At 39.6% G+C, this 23,666-nt stretch overlaps 1 pseudogene; it reads left to right on the top strand.

Moving 5' to 3' along the window:
* The first annotated feature begins 215 nt into the window (after window positions 1-215).
* LOC141918075 (S-adenosylmethionine synthase-like) lies at window positions 216-20,991 on the top strand (annotated as a pseudogene).
* The last annotated feature ends 2,675 nt before the right edge of the window (window positions 20,992-23,666 follow it).

Below are 23,666 nucleotides of genomic sequence, written 5' to 3'. Positions count from 1 at the left end.
AAGTCTTATGAAGGGAGTTCCTGTATCAGTGCATTGTAAAATCCACACAGATCAGTCCTAATCTATTGAATTTCTGAGGAAATAACGTGCAGAATCAATTACATCCACTGTTTGCCTTGCATTAACCTTTCCACTTCACCTTCTGCCTGTGCTTGTTCTGTAGTCCAGTTGCTTTGGGTCTTTCTCATTTGCAGGCTTGCTAAAGGTACCAAGACATGTCAATTCTTACCTCAAAAAAAGAAAAACAATTTCTTTTTACCTCAGAATCTGTTGCTGAACAACATTCTGGTAAGTAAAAATGCTGACTGAATCTTTGCTTTTATAAATACTTGCACTGAAGAATGCTATCTGATGAAAGTTCAGTCATATCTCCCCCAATGGAGAAAAGAAAGAACGAGTTAATTATTTTGAATAAACTTCAGATTAGTGTCTTTGCTTGACAAGAATTTGTCTTGTTTAGTATGCAATATAATCTGATATAGACAACTTTAAACTTTTGCTTGAGAGAAAAAAGCATGGAGAGGTCTTCTAGAGGTAGAGTTGGAGCTGTCACATATACTGGAATTACAATTTCATTTTTAATTCTATAATGAAAAAATATTCCTTTATGCACATATTTATTATAGGTGAACTCTGTATCTCTGAAACGTTTGGAATACTAAGCACTGATTTTCATCAGAGCTGCATTCCAACTACTGATATTAATACTAGATATGCCTCTTTGCCACATTGCTCTCCCTAGCACAAGTTTACATATGCTGTAGGCTGTACAAAGCCATTGTATTTTCCAGGTCTGGGACTGCGAGGCAATGCTTCAACTCTAATTGCTGTTCATTAAATTCAGCTATTTTTCACACAGCTTTGTTTACACAAATACATATCTAGAAGCTATGTTAACTGATGGGCTGGAGGAAGTTTAGACCTCTGGCACACATACTAGTGACTCAAATTTATAAAAAGGTAGCAACAGTTGGTTTTATTGCAGAACCTTCAAATGGAGCATTTTGATGTTAACACTAAGAATAACATTACCTTTTGTTTTTCCCAGAGTAGAAGGAAAGACCAAAAAAATAATAGTGAGAAAATGAGGGTGGTGTCAAACACTGAAGCTTTGCAGCAAAGTTTTTCTTGTGCATTTGTATTGTCCTGTTTCTCATTCATGAGGTGGGAATGGCACAGTATGAGACCAGTTGTATTAGTCTGTCTGCCCAGCCTTTAGTGAACAGAACAGCAGCTGCAAGGCCACTGCAGCATGTAGCATCGTATCTTGAATTACCACAACCACTTGTTTGCTTTAAAACACTGCAATGTATGTTGTAATGGTGCAAATAGCTGAAGGCAATAAAACTTACCAGTTGTTCCAGGTTATGCCATTCCTGCTTGAGCACTGGACGCTCTGGTGTAAGTCAGTTTTGCAATCTTCAGGACTCAGTTTGCCTCAGGGTTGTTGACAAACTAGCCAGATGACAAACTTTGGAACTTGGTGTTACTGATTTTATACTTGATTGCACCAATGATTTCTGGGTCTGAAATTATGACCACATGATGTTGCTGTCTTTCATCTTATGTTCTTGCGTCTTCAAACTGTGGTCAATTTTTATCAATGCAGGTGCAATATAACTTAAGTAACTGATCAGGATTCTGATTCTCTGCATAAATACACTAGCAAGACATTTCAGTAAGATAATGCTAGAGCTAGGGATCAATGCAGCACAAATAGCTGGACAGGCTGTCAAGATGGCTTCTTCTGTTGTTTTGCTTTTTGTCAAACCTCTAAATTGTTGGACTTACTTTGCAAATGCTTATGAAATGCACAGGGAAATGTTTAGCTTCAGCTTGATTGGGGAAAACACTAGAAGCAAAACATAAAGGTATGGAAATGGCTGATTCAGATTGTGAAAATTATGCCAATGAAGAAGAGACTACGCACCCCTGTAAGCAGATCTCATGCTGACATTGAGATCACTGTAGCCTGTGTAAATAAAAGGGGCATATACATTTTTATCACTCGTTCTTTGCTTTTACCCTGTTTTTAGTTTGTATTTGAGTAAGGTAGTATTAATGGCAGAATGGCTTATCCATTGAAAACTACAGGGTAGCATGTTTCACTTTTCTTTGCTTTTAGATTGTATTGTAGCGGAAGATACTACACTACAGGTCTGTCCTGGTTTCGGCCAGGCTAGAGTTAACTTTCCTTGGGCTGAGAGGGAGCACAGCTGGAGGGCCGGGTCCCAATGGACCCTTGGACCATTCCATGTCATGTGACATCAAAGCCCAGCATATAGGCGGGCGCGTGCTCTCATGGGCTCTGGTCCCTGCTCAGTGAGCAGCTTTTTTACCCATTTTGGACTTCTATCATTAATGTTGGTTTTGCTAGTACCTTTTTTTTATTTAACCTACACATTTCTTCTTTCTTCTATCACTCCCCTATTTCACCGGGGGGGGACAGGGAGTAAACAACTGGCCATGGGGCGATTCGCTACCGGCTGAGTTCAAACTACAACAAGGTCTCATACTAAAATTCAATTTGCACTTAAACTTTTCACTGAATTACAGATCTTTTGGGGTACAGAATAATTGTACTCTTACCTTATAATTTCATTCAGATGTTTGTTTTCTTCCAGACCAAATTATCTTTAAAAGTAAATAAGTAGTTTAAGATGGTCGTTCAGTTATGGTTCTTCATTAACTTCCTCTTTGGGCCCTTGAGTCTACGCATATGTAAGGGTATGCACTCCTGCAAGAGAAGTTAGTTTAGATTGGTGATTACATAGATAATTACATAGGCTCTTGCAAACAATATAGGCACCTGGCTCATTGATACAGTGTTGTAGATCCAGCTGTGTAGTTGTGTGGCAGAACATATTTTGGATACCTTTTTTTGTAATGATGGTGGGTGAAAATTAATTCATATTCCTTATGTTGGTTCTGCAGATATGCAACCTTTCAAACGTGTAGTTTTGAAGAAATAATATGGATTGCTTACTTGTACTTGGTTCAGTTACCCTGATGAGACTAAGAATATCAATTGGTCCCCTAAATTGTTCATTAACTTAACCAACAAAATGCGTTTGGCATACTCACAGAATCACAGAATCATCTAGGTTGGAAAGGACCTTGAAGATCACCTAGTCCAACCATTAACCTAGCACTGACAGTTCCCAACTACACCGTATCCCTAAGCGCTATGTCAACCCAACTCTTAAACACCTCCAGGGATGGGGACTCCACCACCTCCCTGGGCAGCCCATTCCAACACCTAACAACCCGTTCTGTAAAGAAATGCTTCCTAATATCTAGTCTAAACCTTCCCTGGCACAACTTGAGGCCATTACATCTTGTCCTATGGCTTATTACTTGGTTAAAGAGGCTCATCCCCATCTCTCTGCAACCTCCTTTCAGGTAGTTGTAGAGGGCGATGAGGTCTCCCCTCAGCCTCCTCTTCTCCAGACTAAACAACCCCAGTTCCCTCAGCCGCTCCTCATACGACAGAAGTCTTACTTGGACAATAAGTGATAGGTGCTAAAGACAGAATAGGTAAACACCTTTTTCTCCAGTGCTTTTGTCCTAAACCCCCCCCTGAAAACTCAGAAATATAACCGTGGAAACTTGTGAGTGGCCAGTGCTGAGAGAATGTTTGCAGATGCTTTTCTAAACTCAAATGAGCCAGATGGTTGTGGATAATTGCAGGAGTGGACTTCAATCTAACATATCTGTTTGTAGGGAGAGCAATGCCTCTTGTCATCCAAAAAAGTTGACACATGAGATCTGAGAGGTCCCCACTGAAGGTACTGAAGGAATAAACACTGCCTTAAGTGCAGACCTCTGACAGTTATGATGTAGATAAAAATAGGTAATTCACACAGAATATGCAATACAAACTTTAAAATAAAGAGGGAAATAATGCAAAACCCCTACGGAAAGATCTTAGCTTAAATACTTAATATACTTAATACACTTAATATACTTAATACTTAATGTACTTAATACTTAAATACCAAAGTTGCTAGTTGGATCTTCTGTTCTCCTGAAACTAATATTTCAGGATGCCTTTGCAGACCTTTTTCATTGTCCCCTCACCTAGGAGGCTGCTGGCCTGTGCAGGTGATTGTAAAATGTCAGTTAGGATTGGCTTGAGGAGAGGAGTGGAAACAGGGTAAGACATACCTTTCAGAATATAAATTACTAAAATTGCCTCTTGGCAAATGCTCCATAAACAGAAGTCTCTTGCCCACTGGAAATTAAATTTTACTAAGAGATCACTTTTTTGTTTTTAATTACAAAAAGGAATGTTATGTCTGTCTTTTATCTTCTAGATAAGATATGTGATCAGATAAGTGATGCTGTTCTAGATGCTCATCTCAGTTTTGATCCAGATGCCAAGGTTGCCTGTGGTAAGTACAATACAGATATAAAAAGAGATTAATGAAGTACAACAAGTAATCCATGTTGATCTAACATTCTGTGATCCAAAATTCTTGCAATAGCTGGCTGACAGTCAACACTTCCACAGTCAATCAAGAGGCCAACTCTGACACACTGACTCAGAGGAGAAGGAAAGGCAGGAAAAAAGCTGCAAAAAATCAACAGAAAAAAGGAAACACATAGTACCCCAATACAAATTAAAAATGCTGAAATGCAAGAAATAGATCAGGAGAAGCCAATGGTATCAGGGAAAACTATGCTTGACAGGTATAATGATAATGAGGAATGTAGGAAAACTAGTGAAAAAGTGAACTGAGAAAACATGTATGTCAAGATGCATTTCTTCACGGAGTAAAAGGTGTTAATAAAACTCAAAATCCAGAAATGCTAAATAGATATTTTCTGTGCCTTTACAGAGGCAGGGTGATGCCCTTGGTTCACAGGAAGTGCACAGTTCATATGAATATGATTTTGATCAAAGTGGCTTGCCTTTCTTCGTGAGACTTTGTTAGGACTACCCTGTATTCTACATGGATGTTGTCACTAGCAACATCGCCTCTTCCAGAGGCTAAGAACATATCATTGAATTGGAATGAGCTGGGTTGCCAAGGGGAATGGGCACAGAAAGGGAACGTGTCTAAAGAGCTCTCCAAATGCAGTTATTTTTTATTTAGAACAAGCCATTGAGACTATAGTTACAGCACAGAGAACTAGCTGCATCCCACAAATACAGTGGTCTAATATGACACTTCATCTGAAGAATCTCATGTGATCCTTGATGCATAGATGTCAGCAGTGCGGAGACATGGGGGAGAGGGTTTAGCATATGTGTTAGACTTGATGAAGTATGTATTTCAGTACTGCAGGAAGTTATGCTTCCAAAACTGCTGAAAAGCTGGAGATGGTAACAGAGAAATGCTGCAAAAATGACAAGGACTGAAAAATGTGTCATGAGAGATGTGAGAAACATGATCAGTTTGTCCTACCAAAAAAAAGACTGAGATGTGACATGATTATGTAGATAAATCCCTGATTTCTGTAATCTGTTGGGAAAAAAACCATATCAAAACTGCTGACTGGAGTCAGAAAACTTGAATATAACATTGAAACATAAGTCTGGAAAAGATAAATTGATTGACCAGACACAAAGTTTGCTAAAAAAGGAGTGGGCTGGAGAACAAAAATCAGTTATGGCACTTAATACAGAATTTATCAGGTGAAAATTAGAATTTCTGTTTAGTTGTGCAGGTCTTACTTCAAAGTTTCAGAAAAAAATCTCAAAGCATTATGTAAGTACTGAGTCTCTGTATAACACTATTTTACAAAACTATGAAATGTAGTTTACAGAGATGTTGAAACTAGATTCTGTCTACCAGTAGAAAAATTTATCTGTGGTTCTGAGTTTTATTTGCTGTTTGGACTTTTAGGATCAGCAAGTTTTGCATACAAAGTTCTGAGTTATTATACTGGCACTACCTCATTTCAACAGGTCAGAATTGGTCTCTCTTTGTGCTGCCAACAAACTTGGTAGCAGTAAAGTCAAACAAGAGAATACTGGCTGTAAGTAGCATAAAGCAGAATAATTATTCTACTTCCTCTCTGATTAAGTGAAGCTTTCTTGAAAAAAAGTCCTTCCCAGCATACCCAACAAATGAGAGTCAAGAGAAAAAATTAACTAACCATTAACTAAGACAGTACAAAAGAGAATGTGGAAGTTTCTACCTACTAACGGTGTTCAAAATATTCTTTTGGGGAGACTTAAACACATAAGAAATCACCCCCCAGTGAAGAGCCCAAAACCTTATACAGTAACTTTCTCTTGGGTAGAGCAGATGGGCTCACTTATGACTTGCAGATATAGTGAAGCCTCTGAGCTGTGTTTTCTTTTGGATGAATTAAATTTCAGTCAGGATAGAAAGCAGTCAAAGGTAGGAAGATCAATCTTTCTTATCCTGCTACTAAAAAAGCAGCATCATGCTCTTGCATCACCATCAATCTTTGCTTGGCTGTAATGGGTCTGAGAGAGTTTCTAGGGACTGCTGGTGGTAACTGCAGCATTATTCTTCCATCTCTCTAAGCCCCAGTTGCTCAACTTTGTGTTCTTCTAGAGAGGCTTTCCCTTTTTGTAGTGACCACACTGGAAAAGCTGAGAGCTGTTCTTCTCTGCCTCACACCTGCAATGTAAGATCTCTTCCCCCAGCACAGGGTTCACACCACCATACATGCCTCGCACACATAGGTGGTCTGCTAGGGTGCAGCAGACAGGAAGAGCACTGCTGGTCAGTAGAGCGAGGGCACAAGACAGGGGCACAAGACCAAGTATGAAAATAATAGTAGCAGGATACCCTGTACTGTATTGGTATCACTACCTGGGGATGATGTGCTGTATACATTTAGGGCTACTTTATTATTACGGACTCTCACTGTGTCCACAGTGTAATTCAGAGATACCATGCCAGGTAGGATGTAGCTTAATAGTTCAATATAGACTCATTCCTCTGGCAGACAAACAGAGAAAACTTGCTGTGTGCTAAGTTCTCAACTGCTTGTCTGGATTTTCTAAGCTAGCTTAATGTGATGCTGCAGTCCATAGTGGTGCAATTTTATAGCATATTCCTGCCTGTAATACTTAATCTTGAAATCAAGTGAAATTATTCATATGAGATGATGACTGGATCAAAGTGGTGGATGAAATTCAGTGGAAGCTAATGCAAGGGGGAAGGGAGCAATCTTGTCCACGTATATAGAAAGTAAGGTTTGTAGTTCACTTCAAGCATTCAGAAGAGAGATTTTGGGGTTGTAATAGACATACGTTTCTGTGAAAAGAGTTGGTGCTCAGTAACAGTAAAAATCCAAGCTGACTGTTAGGACTTGCTGGGAAGGGAATGAATGGTGAACCTGAGAACATCACTAAGTCATATAAATCCATGGTTGCCTGTCTTGAATAATGTGTGCAATCTGTTCCTCCTTCCCCATCCCAAAAAAGACTATAGTAAGTTTGTGTGGCAAGAATAGTAAGTTTCTATGGCAAGAGTGACAAATATGATCGTGCCATACTGTGTCTTTCAGTGAATAGACTAGGCCTTCTCAGTCTGGAAAAGAGAGGATTGAATGGGGTATGAAATAGAGCTATACAGTTGTAGGCTGTATTGATGTGATTGTGATTGTTTGCTCTATGTTTTAACATAAAATTGAAAAGTTTGGAGCCCAGGTGGATGCTTGAAACAAGCAACAAAATAAAATATAAAATGATTCTGCACAAAATTTGTAATGAAGTTTCATAGCTTCTTACTCTAGGATCCTGTAGATGCTAAAAGTTTTCATGGTTGCCAAGGGCAACTGTGTGAATTACTGTAACAAAAATCTATCAAAAACTGGTAAAGCCATCTGTTAATAAATGATGTCACTTTAGCTTCAGGAAGACCCTGAGCTGAAATTGTTGGAGTCCAGGGAAGTATTTGGAAAAATACTACTATATATTTGAGCTGTTCTTATATACTTTTGCTGCTGGCCACTGTGGAGATACAATAACTGGGTAAGATGGACACTGTCATAGTTGAAAGTATTAACACAGTAATGATTTGACAGGAATTTTAGATTTATTAATAAATGACAGCAATTGATCATTTCCAACTAATTTAGAAGATGTTATAAAAATAGCAACTTATTAACAGATTCTAGGATGACAAGATTCACACTAACTTACTTCATGGTATCTTTATTTATACATATGTACATGCACATACACAAACACAAAACGTACAAACACACATACAGAAACAGAAGTATTTGGATCCAGTAGAATGAACACAAAACGTACAAACACACAGAGATAAAAGTATTCAGATCCAGTAGAATAAAGTATGTACCCACACACCAGTAAGCAGAGAAAGAGTGGGTGAAAGAGAAGCTAGCTCAAAGTAAAATTTCCCTCCTCTCAAATTTAGAGTAAATACTCACAATGCCTTGGCATTCCTCAACGGATGATAATTGAGACTTGAGCAGGTTGACTTTGCCCTGGCCTTCGGTCAGCTCTGGCAGCAGACGACACCTTAAGGGTTTGGGTACCTGAGAGATGTCCCAGCTCAGGGGAGATGCTGGTCAGAGGCCTGCTGCAATCCAGGAGAGCTCAAAGGGTCTCCCTTGTGGTCGCCATTTATAGGGTCCAAGACTTTTGTCAGATACCTTTTACTCACACCCAGCTCGAAGTATTCTGGTGCCTTCCAGCAGTTGCACAAGAACTTGATGAATGTGCAACTGTTATTGTTCCCATCTGACTGCATCCCAGGCACAGGTGTGCCAGGAGCAACTGGGCGGGGCAGGAGCCAGGGTCCTTAAGGGGGCCTTAACATTAGCAGTCCTTATCTCCAGAGATTGGTGTATAGATGGGGAAAGTGGGTTGAATCACACCTAGCACCAAGCAGCCCAACAAGGAGGGGCGGGGAGGGGTAAGAATTGCACCACCACAAAGACACACACACACACACCCCCATGCAGGCATTTTAATGTTCATATTAGCTGAAGAGTGGTTGCACACAGACCTACATTTATGCTATGGCTTTACACTAGTTTCCCCTGTGACTAATCCTTTGTTCATAGAACCATCCTCAGGATCTCCCTGTGTAACTGTAAAATAGTAGCTGTAAATTTCTGATGTTTCATCTTTTTTCTACAGAGTGTGTGGCAAAAACTGGTATGATTTTGCTTTGTGGAGAGAGCACATCCTAGGCTATAGTAGATTACCAACAAATTGTAAGAGACCCATAAGAAGATAGGGTATGATGACTCTTCCAAAGGTGAGTGAGATCCTTCTTGTGTTCATTGTTGTGTCTGTTCTGCATGTGGCTCAAGTTATGCTTTTATGACCTTCTAGAAAATAGAATGAAATGTGTGCCAGGCCTAGGAGAAAACTGCATAGATGTTGATATGCATTTTTCAGTGTCTGGTACTGAAGAAGCTATTTTAAGGTGGCATACCTGTAAAAGACTTATTCTTGAAAGTGCCAGGTGCATTTTGCTTCTCTGATGCAGAAGAACTAGTGTTTGCACAAATGTCAGAAGGTGGTTATATCTGCACATTTGTACAGTGAAAGCTTTAACACTGATGTTCCTTGTCCTTGAGGTGCATAAACCTGTGACACTTGATGTTCACATGCAAGGGAATTCTTTATGTATTCTTAACATATTTCTCAAAGTAGCATCCTTTCAGCAGTTGAACCCCTTACATGACTATTCCCCTTCAATCTTCCCTTTTCACACATGATATATACAGCTTTTCTCTAATTCTATTGAACCCTAGAACCTACTACAAGAAAAACTGAATACCTGTTTCTGGTAACATTTTCCACACTCCTCTCCCAGCTCAATACCTAAATGGTTTGAACCCTAGTCATCAAAAGCAATGTAACAAGCTTTGGTGGAGCAGCTTGTAGGATTACACTTATCCTCTCAGTTTCAAGAGCTCAGGTTTGAACTTATACCACTAACTTGCCCATGTCCTGAAACTTACATAAATGTGCTGATTGTCTGCTTCTATTAGCAATACAAATTGTAGTATAAGAAGCTTACATGCTTAGAGTTCTAAAAGTTTTAGCCGAGATAATTAGATAATCCCTAAAATCTTCTCTAGCAATTTGTGAATTCTCAAGAATGTATGACCTAACTTTACAAAACTCCCTTCACTAGGACAGGACTATAAAACTTGTACAGTTTTAGTGGCCTTAGAACAACAGTGTAAAGAGATCAAGCATGCTGTGTCCCATGGCAAGAGCAACGATGACATTGGAGCAGGGGATCAGGTAATGTAAATTAATTACAGGCACTCACTCAAATTAAGGTTATGTACAAGCAGTTAGAATTGCGTTGGACTGGAGCCTTTCCTTAAAACCTATTGTGCAAAGTGTAAGAATTAGCAGCTAACACTGTGCATGCACTCTTAATCACCAGAAGTGCAAAAAAGTAACGTGGCCTCCAGTAGTTTCAGTGAAAGTGACTTTTCTCATATCCAGTGGCCTTACTGTATAGAGCTACAATTAAGCTTTTTGTCAGTCTTCCAAGTCTTTTGGGTAGCCTGGTTTACTTCTTAGGCATCAAATGCTGTGTTTAGTTGTCATGTGTGGGGAGAAGATTGAGCAGTCTTTATGAGCTTTATGTCTATTAAGCCTTTGCAGTGGATTCTTATGGATGCTTAAGGCAGAGTCATTCTTGGGAACCAGACCCTGCTGGGCTCTGATTCTTGTGCATGCAGATATGTAAACGTTGTTTCAGGCTGGTTATATGTCAAAGTGTATTCACGCTGTATGTTACTGCAGTGTCTTTCTAGGCTTGGGTGGTTTTAAAGTATTATGTGGCAAAGACAGTGCAGAAATGGAAAGAGGACATGGAAATGAGTGGCTTATTTCCCCTTTTTTTAATTCAGTTTCCTGTTTCTCAATGCAGGGTTTGATCTTTGGCTATGCCACTGATGAAACTGAGGAATGTATGCCCTTAACAGTCCTCCTGGTGCACAAACTGACTGCAAGCAGAAAGACTCTGAAATGGAATGGAACATGGCCCTGGCTTAGACCAGGTAGGAAAACACAGGTTAGTAATGTAGACGCATAAACTGTAAGGATGAGAAACAATAGAAATCATTTACCTTGTCTGGTACTAAATGAGAATTCATCAATGGTGCTGTTATTTTCACGTTCCAAGGTGGTGTGAGTTTCACACATTTGTCTTGGTATTGGCTGGGATAGAGTTAATTTTCTTGAACTGGCAGGGAGCACAGCCAGAGCACCTGACCTGGATTTTGGCTAGGATAGAGTTAACTTTTCTTGAGCGGGGAGGGGGCACAGCCGTAGTGCCGGGACTAGATTGGCCATTGGAGTATTCCATATCATGTGATGTTATGCCCAGTATATAAAGGAGGTGGGTTCTCTCTTGCTTCTGGTCTTCAGTGGTGGGATCTTCATTCATTCTGTAAGGATCGCTGGCCGGGAGCGGGCTGGGTATCGGTTGGTGAGTAGTGAGCAATCGCATTGTGCATTACCTGTTTGTACTTTCCATTATTATTGTTTTGTTTCATTACAATCACTAAATTGTTTTTTTTAACTTACGTTCCTCCAGTCTTCTCCCCCATTCACCGGGCAAGGGAAGGGTGAGCAACCAGCTACGTGGTGTTTGGCTGCCGGTCGAGTTCAAACCATGACAGTAGCACACATGCTTTGTTTAAACTGTTCTATCAGTGTCTTAGCAGGTTTCTTCAAAATAACACTTGTATTTTGCTTCTTTTCCCCTGGAGTTTAAGAAGATTAACAAATTACTGATGATCAGCTGTTTTTATTTCTGAATAAATACCAGCATTCCAGAAGCATGGACTGGGATAGTGCTATGGTTTCTCAGTTAAAACAGAGCCGTTCTTGATTCAAACCTCATGTATACTGTATTTGATCAGTCGTCATAGCCACTGACAGCTGAGTTGCCGAGCTGAGTGGATGAGTCACTGAGCCTACTGTAAGAATGGTGCACTTTGGCGGTCTCAAAGGCAGTAAGTTCTCTGTCCTCCAGGTGTGATATCTGCAGGAGAGGAAAGGAAAGCCATACATGTGACATTTCCAAGACAGCAAGGTGTTGCTTAGTGGGGATAAATTGCATTTATACTGCTGCTGTTGTTGCAGTGCTACATGGATTGTGTCCCTGCCTTTTGTCAGCAGTGCCTAGAACATGTGAATAGACTGATTTCTTTATGATGTATCTATCCAAGCATTTTTAAAGGGTGGGCAAATTGAGAGGCCTTCTTAGTCTATAAGAAAACCTATGCTAAGGATGGAGCAATGCCAGTATATATTTGCATGTATATAAAAGCCATGCAATAAGTAGCAAAGGATACAGCCTATCATATGATCTACATCTGCTCATTTTAGCAGGGTCCTCCAAAAGTTATTTTGGCTTAACTTTGATGATTTGCTATTTGAAGTTTAACATGCCAAACCGTGAATGATTTTAGCGTGTGCCAGTAAAATCATAGGCTTCTGTAGCTTTCTTGTTATTTTGCTTCTCTGTGGTGATACATGTGATATCCTTTAGTTAACTCTTTTGGTAGTGGTATTTCAGCACTTTCTGTATTTAGTTTTTTCTTACAGTGATTTTAATCATTTGCAACAATCCATCATTTTTCATCCCATTTCCCTTCATCTGTTTATTTTTTTCTGCAGAAAATAACTGTGAGGATCATTTTCAGTTTTCAAACTGGTACTTTAGGCCTTGAGTGTTCACTGTCCTTTTTTTTTCCTCTTTAGGTCACAGTGTAATACAAGGAGAGTAACGGCACAGTGGAGCCCATCCAAGTGTACACACTTGTGATTTCTGTACATCATGCTCTCAACATACCTCTACAACAAATACAGAAGGAGCTAATGGAGAAAGTTGTTAAAGAAGTCATTCCAGAGAAGTATGTTGATGAGGGCACGATCTATCATCTCCTTCCAAGTGAAAAGTTTGTAGAAGGTGGTCCCAAAGTATGGTACTTTGAAAGAGGACAGTCTATACAGACTTGGATTCTACTTTGCCAAATGCTTCTAAATGTTATCTTAAACAAAAGTGCAATGAACTGGTATACCTTTAACCAAGAAAGTCTATATATTTTAAAGGAAGCTTCAGTCATTTCTTCTGGATTCTTCCTACTGGACAGCCAGCATCTAAACTGAAGCTGTACCTGCTTGGACAGCCAAAGGTACAGATCCTTGGATCTTTGTCTTGCTTCCAGAAAGTATTTTAAATGACCAAAAGCCAGCCCTTAAGTTATATGCTAAAATGCCTGACTGGAAGTATCCCTTCACAGTAAAAATCAAAACCAGAAATAACAACAGATCTGATCTCCTACACTGAAATTATTCAAAAAGCTGAACAAACTTCAAGGGAGAACTTAATGTATTGAGTCTCAATAGTCTTTAGAATTTGACATGTGTGCTACTTTCCAGATGCTGGTACCAGGTAAGCAGGTAATCACTGTGAAAATGTAAAAAGTTTTGTTACACAAAACTGTCTAGTTTGTATAAAGAGTTCAATGAAGGATTAAAACTACAGACTGTGCTTATGATCACGCTGGGATGATGTAGGGATACCACCTTCGCTGAGGAATAAATGTGAGCTTTACTCCCATATTATGTATTTGGGGATTTAAAATTAGTGGATTAATGCAGTTTCTCAACACTCTGAAATTCATTTATCAGTTTGCAGTCACCAGCTTTGCTAATCTGACAGAAAGGCAGTTATTCTCTGTTGGTTGAGTAAGTTGGATCAGCCCACTAAGTTGTAGGAGGCAGACAAAAGTCCATGCAAGAGGGTGAGACTCTATTATTGGGATCACAGGCAGGCAGAAAGAAGGAGGAAGAATAGTACCAAGTGGTCCTTGTGCCACTAGTGGATCATAAACATCAACTCAGCTAGAATTTCTCAGTACTCTTGTGCTGGCAGCACTCAGCTGCAGCTCTGTGAAGCCCCCACTTCCTCTTTAGTATGTATATCTAAGTGAAGGTTGTTAACCTTTTAGGTTATATATGATTTGTTTTTCAGGAAGGCTTTTGTGTCTCTAAATTCTTGGCCTCCAAGTGTTATTGAGTGAAGTCATTGGACAGTAATCCAGAGATAGTACTTCATGATTGCTGATTTAAAGAGAGCACACTTTTTGTGATGTTTATAGTTGTGCCACATTCTTATTATTCAAAAGTGGCTGCAGCACAGATGGCATAGTACATCTCTGAAAAAATACTCCAATCATGTAGACCTCATTCATTAAACACATTGCATGTGAAGGCAAACACAGTGAACAATGAATCTTATCTGCGGCAAATACAAAACAAAGCTGTACCCAATAACCTAGTATGGGATTGGGTAAACTGTTTTGTCTCATGAATGTATTCAATTGTTTGTCCTGCAGAGTGATCCTGGACTGACTGGCAGGAAGATCATTGGTACCTATGGAGGCTGGGGATCCCATAGCGGAGGTGCATTCTCTGGAGGAGATCCCTCCAAAGTTGATTGTTCTGCAGCATATGCAGCTCAGTGGATTACAAAATCTTTGGTGAAAGCTGATCTCTGTAAAAGAGTATTAACCCAGGTAAGAGCAACCATGAAAGTAATCCACCATAACAGAAATTCTGTCTTATGTGTGCTCACCCCCACAGAATACATGCTACCATCACAGCCCCACTCCAGTTTCAGAAAAGCATTTCTCATACTAGAATGGGGCTTCAGGAAGTTCCTCTTGGGTGTCTGTTATTAAGGAGTGCTATGAGGGAAGCCAGAGACACAGGCTAGGATGGTCCTGAAACAAAGAGTGTGTTCTCAATAGTATTCTTTTTCCAACTCTGTTGCGATCCCTGCTCTAGGTACTTCTTTGCATCATCCTTGCTTTTACTTCCAGCAACTCCACCCAGGGCTGAACAGCATATTACAAACAGTTATGTTAGCAGTGTCTAGATGTAGTTGTGCAACCTACTGTACTATATGGTCATATTAGTTGTAACTTAATCCATTTTAAGCTATATTTGAAATTACCTTAAAGTTACCATGAGTTCTCTACTTTGTGTTCCTAGTATAGTGTGACTAAAAGCAAAATTCAGTTGTTTTTAATAAAAAAACAACTTTAATCAGTATTATATGCTCAGACAAAATGCACTTCCTTCCTTACCCTTGAATTTTTGGGACTAGTAAGACTAAGAAGTCGAAAGAGGTGTTTTATTGACCCCTAGACAGTTTCACTATTAAACATGAACCCAATGAGAATGCTAAACAGTTGAGGTTTGTCAGGCAGTTTACAATGCTAGTTTATACATATACTTATTCTGAGTAGCTGCTATGTAATAACTTTAACCCAGTACAACGAATTACTACAGTAAAAAGTAGCAGTGATCTGGCTGATGTTTTGCTGCAGAGATGTGTTTAAAATCTTTCTCTTTCTCTGTGGACCAGAGGAGGGGGCCACTGGATGTGGTTACGGTCAATGACATAGTATCCAGACATAACAGTTAGGAACAAGACCCCTTCCTTTAGGTATTGTGCATGTGTTTGATACCTGATCAAACTTCAGAGTTTGGAGTTCATCAAGGGACGGGGATATTGGGAATAAGCCAAGCACAAATAGTGATAGTTAGCAAATTGCTGATAATTTTCTTTCTGAGGGGACAGAAGACAAACTTCTGATTTCTTGGTATGCACATTTTGAGTGGCATTTCTGAACACATACATCATTGTATTTATTCCAGTAATTTCCAGATACCCTCTTTAAATACCTGAGCCTGACATCTAGACAAGGCAAGATTGATTTTGTTAACAGCAAGCTATGGAGATGTCAGATACCAGCAGTGAAGGTAAAATGGGAGGAGAGAGGAGGATGGGAGAGCAGAAAAGCAAATATCCTGTGAAGTCATAGAAGGCTGGATTAAAGATTAACAAAAGCAAAAATGTATCAAGTGGAAATGCAAAAGTGTTTTCAGCCCATTGGTGTCTGTGTGCTACACTAAGACCTTGCCATCCTTCACTGAGGCTGACAGTTGAGCTGGCTCTGCTATGGATATTATTTCCATGCTAACCACCTTTTCACACTGAAAGGGCAAAATGGATAATGGAGGGAACTGCAGACTAATTAGCTGTATATTATGACAAATACCATGTAGGGTTTATTTAGTGCAATATAGAATTTTCAGCTTACTGGTTAATGAAAAAGAGGCTTAGCATTATCTCAAAATTAGCTAAGGGGAAGGTAGTTATGATTAGGGCAGTTTCTAACAAAAATAAATTCTTGGTTACTAAGAAGTATATAGATAGAACTGAGACATTGGACTATTACTTCTTGAAATCTGTAGAAAGCAGACACAAGGGGAAAGATGAGTGAAAGCCACAGAAGGTTAGTGTTGCTTAGTGACATTCGGGCAAAATGTATTTTCATCCAAACACACCATGATGGAAGAAAATTAAGTGTATGTTAGCCTGTACTGCAGCAGGACTGTATTTTGAAAAAGCACTGAATGATAAAAGCAAACCCATCTCAGGAGAACCCATCAGTGCTGTGCTGTGCAGTGCTGTGTTGAGAAGAAGCTAATGTGATTCTTGCCTGAAAGAAATGAGTTATAGAGCTCCTCTGTCCTCCTTTGAATTAAGTGAAATTACAGGGAACACTTCCTGGGTTACTTTGTCTACTTTTGATAGCTGTGTTTCAAAAAGTACATGGAAATATTGGATGAAGTTCCAGGGAGTGCATGGAAATAACTCATTCTGGGAAAACAAGTCTGTGAGTGTTTTAGGAACATGGAGCTTTTTGTCATCTTGTCCTACATATCTTTTCTCTGCCGCAGCAAAAAAACCCCAGAAATATTTGTAGATCTCGGTCTCCAGTATCAAAGGCATGAAATCCTTGTGTCTTGCTGAGGCTGAAGAATGACAGTATCTGAGGATGATTAGAAAGTACTTCTGCTTTTCAGCAATGTCACTTAGGTCTAATATCTGACCAGGCTGAGCTTTCTCTGAGGAAAACAGATAATTTTCTAACATAAAGGACAAATAGCAAAAGCATATCTCCTAGCTTTCTTTATGAAGAAAAGGTGTGTGTAAAACACATCTGATACATAAGATAAGTCTTTCCTTTCTTTTAAGCAAAAAGTAGGAAGGACTGTTTAACTGTGTTTGGGTTGTATGCATGTGTTCTACAGCTATCATATGCTATTGGTCTGAGTCTTCCTCTTGCAATCTCAGTGTTTCATTACGGAATGTCAGAAGATCTGAATAAAAACTGCTTGAGATTGTGTGGAAAAACTTTGATCTATGCTTTGGAGCTATCATAAGGTTTGTGTGCTATTACTATTTACTGAAGGAAATCTATTTTTGTTGCTCTAAAGTTTCTGGCTCTCAACCTCATGAAAGTCACCTTCATAAATCTATAATTGCTGTCATTTCTGTTCTTCCATCACCCATGCACCCAGTACAACATACAAGGGCCAGTTGATGAATCTGGTCACAAAATGTACTGAATAAGTAAGACTGGCCTAAATTATACCATGTTATATCTCCCAGTAACCCTGGTAGTGTGCTGCATTGCAGTTTATTAGGCAGTTGGTGGTAGTGTGCTTGGTAAAGCAGAATTAAAATTTAACATTAGATGTAGTTAGGCTTTCCAGTCTGTTTACAGGGTGTGTAAGGCTCCCAGTCTGTGCCTTATCTGGAAGGCACCAGAAATATTGGCTCTTTCTGAAAGAAGTAGCAGGGTAAGTATGGTCTCCCTGCCTTTGGTCTTGAGGTGGCAACAACTTGTGAGACAGCTGCCATGAGATGGAAGGGTTCTGGTGCCCTCGCTTCACAAGCAATCCCACTAAAATGAGTGGAATGTTATGTGCTGTAATTTGCCCTTGGTCATGCACAGAAGCTGACTGGCACACAATAGTGGCAATATGGTGTTTGCTGTTGCTGTTCTGGGGATATTGGCTATTAGCCCAGAAGAGAAAACACCCTTAAGTGACTAGCTTCTCATGAAGTGTAAGTGTAACCTACCTCCTACATCAGAAAAACTGAACACTGAGAGCCTGTCTCTAGTTGTCAGGCAGTCTTGTGCAGCCTGTTTGAAGTCAACTAAACTTAATTAAAAAGGAATCCAGGTTTCTTAAATGCTCTCTTAAGATTTGGTAAGACACTGAAATATTGTATGCATTTAAAAAACAGAACAAGAATAAAAATAGTGCCATGAGATGAGCTGTCTTGAAGTAAAAATTCAGTTGTAATCAGAAGCATTGTTGAGGCTACACACAGTCAGAGAGGACAAGAAAACCCAAACCTACTTACATTGCTTCCTGCAGCCAACCCAGCTATATTCCTTTCTGGTATATTTCCAGACCTGAAAAAACAGGTCTTCTAGACAAACATAATCCTTACACTTAAAGAAGTATGGGAATTACCCTTTCCTTTGAGAGAGGAAAGGACTGGAGGAAAGAAGCAGATCAGCATCTGTCCTTATCAGCAGTTACCCATCTACATTCCAGGGAACTGTAATCTGACCTTAGCATTTTTTCCTTCTTTTTCGCCTTTTCATGACTAACTCATTTAATTTTTTATGTGGACTTCTAGGAGGTAGAGCTTCTTGCCTATTTGGAGTACAGCTTCCTAAAACCTAATGGTACAGGCTATCTTCTCAGTCCTGAGGAACCTTCAGATCTCTTGGCTGATTTTCATCAAACTTGGCAGGCTGGACTTCTTAAAAGTTTCATGAAGTATGCAACTAATGGACAGAAACACTATCTCTTTCCTCTTTTAAAGGAGCAGCCACACTGAGTTCACCCGTTATTAAACTTTGTGAAATTGACATGGGAGCTCAAGCCTTAGAGATATATCAGCAAGAACTTGACTCTATGCACAGAGGAACCACTTTGTCACTTTGAGCAATGAAGGTTTTAAAACCTCTGTTCTGAAATGCCAAAACATACATGTTAGCTATCTCATTATTCGAGGAAAATGCTTTTAAAGATTCAGTTCTCTTAAATCCAGAGCTATTACTATCATTCTAGACTCTGTATTTCAGAGGAATCTTGAGTATATTTGACTCTGAGGGGAGAAATGTCAACATGTTAGTGAATAGGAAGTCTCTTTTTTTCCTTAAAAAAGGAAAGACATTTCTGACAAGCTATATCAACGTTTTGGTGGTGCAGCCAGCAAACTTCTGAACTCCTTTTCAGAATGTTTCCCAAACACATATGCTGAGAGTAGAGATGACATATTTTTAATAGTCTGAGATAATGTGAGGTGTTATGGCAACTTCTATTGCTAGGTAATATTTTCCAAGTGTTACCAGTTCACAAGTATAATCAAAACTCTTCTTTGCCTTTGTCATTATGGCAGCTCATCACCATCAGAGTGGTGGTTCCCAGACACTTTCCTTGATTTGGTGCGCTCAAATATGCTGCATTTTTAAAATACTTTATCATAGCCCTGGAAGTGGTGAAGGCAGTAAGAAGGGGAGAAAGCAGGCAAAAACATGAGCATTGTTTAGCAAGTATTTCCTTGTTAAACATTACCTCACAATTTTTAAAATCCTGTAAGTGGTGCTGGCTGTCCATTCTAATCAACTATGCACCAAAGTACTTCATGATGTTTTACTTTTCATTTAGTCAGCACTCACATTTTTGTGGCTTTCCTATTAGGGTCAAGTACAAATGACTGTAGTAGCCATTGGAGCATGTGATTGTGTTGCACAAAATATCAGTTGAAGCAAGACTTAGTTGCTGCACATCATATATGACCCCATAAGTGTGAGAATGTGTAATCTCTTCACCATCTGAAATGTATTCATTATCCTGTTAGTATTTGTGCTTCTTTCCTTACTTTGTTGTTCCTCCACTGATTTTCTCTCCAGCAGCTTATGATATGAATCATCTATTTTAAACGTGCTTTCAAAGATAATCGAACAACATAATACCAAATAGATGAAAGCGCAAGTAGAAGAAAATGTTTCAGGCCTTTCATGAAATTAAGAGAAATTTCTGTGTAGATACCTGTGGCTAATCATTTAGCACAGCTGCAATCTGCTATATTATACAGGCTAAAAAGCACCTTCATTATTCTAATTGGTCATAATCAGTGTTAAGCCTATTCTAAACAGTGACTTTGCATCTATATAAGGAGTTAAACCTCACAGTTACTCAGTCTACTAGATCATCTTTGGCTGCTTCTTTTGAGATCATCACTGTCTTTCTGGCACAGTATAGTTAGAAAATATTCTATATTACACTTGCAATAACAGAAAACACACTGATGGTTGCACAGGTATAGCTGAACTTTATTCCAGTTGTAATGTTTCTGCAACGTAATGCTTATAAACTAACTGCATACCTCCGATACATTTGAAGAAAGCTGACTGTTTCTAGTCACTTTAAATTGAAACCATCCACTCACTACCTTTCCTGCTATAAATCTGGCTGATTGGCCAAGGAAACAACACCTAGGTTTTATTGTCTTTCAGGGATAATATTGATTATTACTGATGTGTCTAAATCATAATATATGTTGGAATAGAGTTAAGTGTAAGATTTGGTTTTTTTTTCTTTTCATTAAAGGAGCTGGATTTGAAGAGGCCAGGCCAATCTATCAAAAATCAGCATGCTATGGGCACTTTGGGAGAGAAGAATATACATGGGAAATACCCAAAAAGCTTCTGTATTAAGCTTTTCAGAATGTTTCATGTAATTGACAGATGATTTAATAATCAGGTAAAATTTCAAGCTGTTCAGGAAAAGACTGTATCTACTCTTTTTTTAAATGACATTCAGTAGTTAATAGATTTACTGAAAATTATTTGTATTTAACTTCTAACTTTCACAGTGGCCTTACACTTTGAATGCATGATGCTCTATCTAATATACTCTTCAGCTTTGTCTTTGATAACATGTGAGCAATTGAGGCCTTTGGCTGTGACCAGATATTAAATGCACACATGGTTGTGGAAGTTGAAGTCACTCCTGTTCTGCTAGAGAAGTCCACTACTGCTTGCCCAGTTAACTTTGTACTGAAGTGGATGAAGTTGGTGAGGTAACTTCCAACAGCTCCCTGTGAGAGGAAAGCAGTAATAGCATAAATTGCCATAATTCTTTGAGCCAGGACTTCTACAACTACAGCTTTAGTTATGTAAATAATGATGTAATAGTAAAAATACCCATTTTGGAACATTGTTCATTGTATCTCTAAATACACTTTGCAGTGCGGTAGTTAAAAAACTTTTAACATTAAAGTTTTGTAGGCATATCTGTGAAAACTGATGAACTTCTGTGTTGTAATTCTTTTACTCATTTATAGTTACTCTTTCACAAACTGAAATTTTCCATGTCTGCATGAATTGGAATTGGCTGGTATGAAGTTTCAGTTAAGCTTCATTTGGCCACTTCTGAAATGTAAAAAAATTTTGTAAAAAACACTCAGAGGCTATTACCTTCCTTTGACTTCTCTGGCTGAAAGCACAAAGAGGGGAGAAGATAATTCAAAATAATTTAGCTTCTCTTCAAGGACTAGAATATGAAAAGGCTTGTATACAGAAAGTAGCAGTTCTGGCAAGCAAATTTGTCATCAAATCGTAAACTAAGACAGAATGTTGGAATGCTGTAGCTGCTCTTACTTAAGGAATTGTAACAGAAAATTAAGCAATATGGCTACCCCACTCCCAAGGGAACAATACAGGCTCCAGTGTTAAGTCTAATCAAATGCTAACTAATCAGGTCAAATGTAACATTAGTCTCAAGCAAGTTCTACAAAGCTGCTTCCTTTCACGTAAAGACTGATGGATCCACTGTCCTTTGATAGATCAGAGTTGAAGTGAGGTCATTATACTGTCGGGGGAGGCAGCAGGTCTGCCACCAGCCTGATTGAAGAAGAATCTGGCCTTGACAAGATTCCAGTGAACCCTTGAAAAGGGAGATGTTCGCTGAAGTAAAGAAGATAAAAGGAACTCTGAGCAAGGGAGTAGGATGGAGGACCCGCAATTCTGCACGTACTAAGGAGCAGAGAAGAAGAGTAAAAGCCAACCAATAGCAATGTTGAAAAACAACTGTGTAACCAATTAAATGAACACACGGCTTTGTAAGGCATATATAAAAGAAGAGCGTAGATAATAAAGTGTCGGACATTTTGTCTGCATCAGTCGCTTGTTGTGTCCGTCTCTACCATGACAAATGGTGACCCCGACATGATAAGCCGACGTGATTCTGACAAAGAAGCGAGAAGGCGATTTTGACACAGAGAGCTTCTGTGTGGGCTGCAGGACAATGTGCAGCGGAGATGGAGCCCAGTGAAGCTGATAGCAGTGGAAATCTGCCTGGTCCGGACCTGAACTTCGACACCTGATAAGGTAAGCCACAGGGAATGGGACTATAGTTATGGGCCAACAAATAACAAAAGAGGAAGAAACAATATTGTCCACATGGAAGGCCCTATTAAAAAGAAAAGGGGTAAAAACCACAGACCAGGGTTTAAAGAGAATGCTTATGTGGAATAAGATACAAGGATTTTAAGCTACTGCAGCCACTGCATTCAGTGTATCAGCGTGGCAAGAAGTAGGGCAGAAGTTATGGGATGCAATTTCTAAAGGGTCAAAAGAGGCATTGCAACAAATATTGTGCAAGCAATTGGCAAAAGATAATGCTAATGAGGACTGTCAAAAAATTATCGAAGCTTTACTTGGAGATCCCTCTGTACCTGATACGGTTGTTGCATGTTCTAAAGTTGGCACTGTGGAACATATGGTTGCCGCCCTTGCTACAGCACTAAAAGATAAGCCACAAAGATGTTTTAGATGTAACCAGACAGGCCACGTTAAAGCCAGCTGCCCTGTTAATAAGTCCTCAAAAAGCACAGCAAACAGCTCTGCAGGAATAACCTGCAACTGTTGTGGGAAACTCGGTCATTTAGCTACACAGTGTCGGTCTAAATTTCATGCCAGTGGACAGCCTCTCCAGGGAAATGGGAAAAAGAGCGTGAGAGATATAAAATCCCTCCCGCACGTCAGGGGCTCCTCACCGCCCCTCTGTGAGCGGCTCACAGCTGAAACTGTCGGGTCAGCAGGATTGGATGTATCCACTGCCGACACAGTAACACTTTTAACAAAAGACATCGTTAAAGTGCTGCTCGATGCAAAAGGACCTATAGGACAGGGATTGAGTGCCCTATTAATCGGAAGATCTAGCAGCACTTTGAACGGTTTAATTGTGCATGTGGGAATTATTGATGCTGATTTTACTGGACAAATTTGTGCTATGATTTCTACTCCTTACCCACCAGCAACCATTCCAAAAGGCACTTGCATTGCTCAACTTATACCCTTTCTGAGTTGTGTCCCAAAAGCAGAGCAGCGCCTCCATGGGGATGGCAACTTCGGATCGACCGGATCACCGATTGCCTTGTGGTCACAACCCATAGAGATGCATCATCCATCCATGAAATGCACCATCTACAACCGAGACAGTCATCCTCCCTCTGCTGAAGTTCGTGGACTTCTGGACACTGGAGCAGACGTAACTACTGTCTGTCGCACCGACTGGCCACTTAACTGGCCCACAGTGATAGCAGACACAGGAATTGTGGGGTTGGGAGGAGTGTCTCATTGTGAGCTCTCTGCTCTTCCAGTCATGATTATAAATCCTGAGGGGCAGAGAGCCACCGTTCAACCTTATGTTACAGTAACACCTTTAACTTTGTGGGGACGTGACTGTTTATCCCAGTGGGGCGTAAAAATCA

This window comes from Strix aluco, chromosome Z (genome assembly GCF_031877795.1).
Source record: "Strix aluco isolate bStrAlu1 chromosome Z, bStrAlu1.hap1, whole genome shotgun sequence".
NCBI lineage: Eukaryota > Metazoa > Chordata > Aves > Strigiformes > Strigidae > Strix > Strix aluco.
The sequence above is the reverse complement of the archived record's forward strand: the minus strand, read 5'-3'. Positions and strand labels throughout refer to the sequence as shown.